Source organism: Hipposideros armiger, unplaced genomic scaffold (assembly GCF_001890085.2).
Source record: "Hipposideros armiger isolate ML-2016 unplaced genomic scaffold, ASM189008v1 scaffold_505, whole genome shotgun sequence".
NCBI classification, from domain to species: domain Eukaryota; kingdom Metazoa; phylum Chordata; class Mammalia; order Chiroptera; family Hipposideridae; genus Hipposideros; species Hipposideros armiger.
In genome coordinates this window covers 701,188-704,341 of record NW_017731855.1, presented here as the reverse complement: position 1 = coordinate 704,341, position 3,154 = coordinate 701,188, and the positions used below count along the sequence as shown (strand labels likewise).

The 3,154-nt window shown below is 43.9% G+C and overlaps 1 pseudogene; it reads right to left on the bottom strand.

Moving 5' to 3' along the window:
- Nucleotides 1-977: 977 nt before the first annotated feature.
- On the bottom strand, nucleotides 978-2,224 carry LOC109396167 (40S ribosomal protein S4-like; annotated as a pseudogene).
- Nucleotides 2,225-3,154: the final 930 nt, after the last annotated feature.

The window sequence follows — 3,154 nt, the reverse complement described above, 5'->3', positions numbered from 1 at the left end:
TGAAGAACAAAAGGACAGCAACTTGTCTGTTCCCCTTCCCCCAATTCCCCAATGCTGTTCCCCTCCCCCAATTCCCCAGTAAAAATCTTTAAAAAAGAAAGTTAGCCAGATTATCCATGTTTAGTTGGTTGTGGGCAGCAATGGGACTAGAAATGGAAATGAATATGAGTTTCAGTGAATTCTGACGAAGCCTAGTTCATGCAAGAAACATTAAAAAAAATCTGAGTCCCACCAATTTTCAGAGGAATGGAAAACTTTAGAGGCAGTTAAAGGGGGAAGAATCAAGACCTAGTATAACAGGCTTCATAAGTCTTCAGACACAGGCCCTTTCAGGGGTTGAAGCATAGGAGTGTACTTTATAGTGGAGCAGACTTCATCAGCTGGCGTCACCTGAGTCTGTTAGTGGGCCTGATAAATCAAAGTTGTACAGGCTGATAGTGAGCTGGATTAGACTCCAGCTGTCTTCCACTTAGAAAATGTTCTTCCCAGTGCCCTCCTTTGTGAAACTCAAATGGTAGTGTAATATACAACTCTTCTGTACCTTGACTTGACTTTTTTATTACTGTTGTTGGTTTACATTTAACAATCTATCAGGACATAAAGAGCTTCTTTTTTTCTTTAAGGCTGCATTGTATTCCATTGTATGACTATACCCTAACTTTTTCACCAGTTTTCCTAATGCTTTTTCTAAACTTTTGCTATTTTAAACAAGTGCTGCAATAAATAGTCTTGTATAAGTCAAAAAAGAAGAAAGAAATCAAGTTGTGGTGTTGAGGTTAGGGGGATATTTCCTAGTATTGAGGCCAGTGACTGCGCAGCTAGTGAGTGGTAGAAGAGGCTCCCTCTCTGCCTCCTTTTGACCCGAGTCCAGAAATATAAGCAAGTTTTCAGGAAGGTTTGACATTCTTTTTTTTTCATGCTACATTATTTTTCATTAAGTACAAGGACTCTTCCAATCATGTCACCTAGAGATCATTTCACCCACTGCTCTGTTTGGCCACCAGTCTCTTGTTTCTCTCTCTCCAACAATGGTGAGACGGATGCCCTTTCTACAGGGAAGAGAAACCCATGGTTTGTTGCCTTTGCCAATCACAAAAATGTTTGGAGGGCCTGATGGCAAAGCTGTTGCCACTGGCCTCTTCCACATGAACCACATCAAAAGAACCAGGGTGTCTCTCTCTGCTGGTGATCACACCAATCCTTCCCAGGTTGGCACCTGCGGTCACCATGCACAGGTTACCAGTGTCAAACTTGATGAAATCAGTGATTTTGCCAGTCTCCAAATCCATCTGAATGGTGCCATTCACCTTGATGAGGAGACCAGGGTAGCGGATAGTGTGAGCATCATGGGTCAACAGATGAGGGATTCTCTTTGTTCCCACCAAGATATTTCTCACTTGGGCCGGCGGAGTAGCGCGATGGTTAAGAACTGGCTTGGGACGCCAGAGGGCCCCAGTTCGGATCCCACATATGAGGGCCAGTGACACCGCCCTCCATAGCTAAGATGCTGAACAACAGTTCAACCTGGAGCTGGGCTGCCGTGAGTCGCCAGCGACTGTGTAGGCTGCAGCCCCTGTAGCAGTGGGTTGCCATGGGCTACTGTGTGTAGCCAGCAGCCAGCGTGAGCAGCCAGCAGCCACAGTGAGCGTCCGTCCAGAAGCTGGTGACTGATCTGCCTCGCCCAGGAAGAGCGCAATGATGGTGCCAACTTGGGCCAGTGAAGCAACATCCTCCACGACTAGACTGAAGAACAAAAGGACAGCAACTTGTCTGTTCCCCTTCCCCCAATTCCCCACCGCTGTTCCCATCCCCCCAGTTCCCCAATAAAAATCTTTAAAAAAAGATATTTCTCACTTTACACAACTTCTACCTGACCGCCTCAAGTGTAACACGATGAAGAGCAAAGTGACCCTTAGTGTCACAGATCAGATGGAAGTTCACTCCAGTCTTGTCGATGCTGATGACATCCACCAAACCAGCAGAGTAACTGACTTCACTTTGGGTCTTGCCATCAATCTTAATAAACTGCTGCATGCAAATCTTCTTTATTTCATCTCCTGTCAGGGCACACTTCAGTCTGTTCCTTAGGAAGGTGATGAGAGGGAGACATTCTCTCAGGTTGTGGGGACTGATAGATAGATGGAGGAGGAGCAAACACACCCATCAGTTTATCCAGCATGCAATACTTTGGAGCTGCTACACGCTTCTTAGGATCATGAGCCATGGCTGTGCTAGGCACGGAAAGCAGTTCTACATTCTTTTAATATGTTATCTAACCAAGCACAGCATGCTGGTCATTATAGGTACTTCCTCTGTGCTCAGGCCTATGCCATAGAAGGTCCACCAGTGAAGAAGCTACAGCTCCACCCATAAGAAATTGAGACTGTCCTTGGGGTAATAAAACATCTACACTATGACAATTTGTCCACGGTAACATATGTTAACTGTTCAAATTGTGTGGTAGAGACGTTTAGGCATAATAAACAGCAGCCAGTTAATTATGAATCTAATTCCACAAATTCTTATTGAGTATCCAGTGTGTTTGAGGTAGTGAACAAGGCAGACACAGTTCCTACGATTGTCTAGGAAGGCAAAAAAATTAAATATGCAATAACAATACAGTTTGTGATGCTCCCATACATTATTATTGGAGGTTCCAATTTACACAACTGGTGGGAGGACAAACAGATGTAGCCTCTTTGGAAAACTGTTTTGCAGTTTGTAATACAAAATTAAACGTACTCTATTACCAGCCATTCCATTCCTAGGTATATACCTTAGAAAAATGCAAACATGTGTCCACAAAAAGATTTGTACACGGGGCCGGCCGAATGGCTCAGTTGGTTAAGAGCTCGCTCAAGAGTTTGAGCTCCGAGCAACAGCGGTTCGAGGCCAGCCCGAGCTGAGCAGCTGCTGAGCTGCCAACAGGTAGCAGGATGGCTCAGCTAAAAAAAAAAAAACAAAAAAAAAGATTTGTACACAAATGTTCATAGCCACTTTATTCGTAACAGCGAAGAAAGTGGAAATAACCCAAATACTCATCAATAGGTGAATGGATAAACAAATTGTGGGATGCTCATACAATGGAATACTATCTAACCATAAAAATGAACTATGGATGCACACAACAACATGGATAAATATGAAAAACATG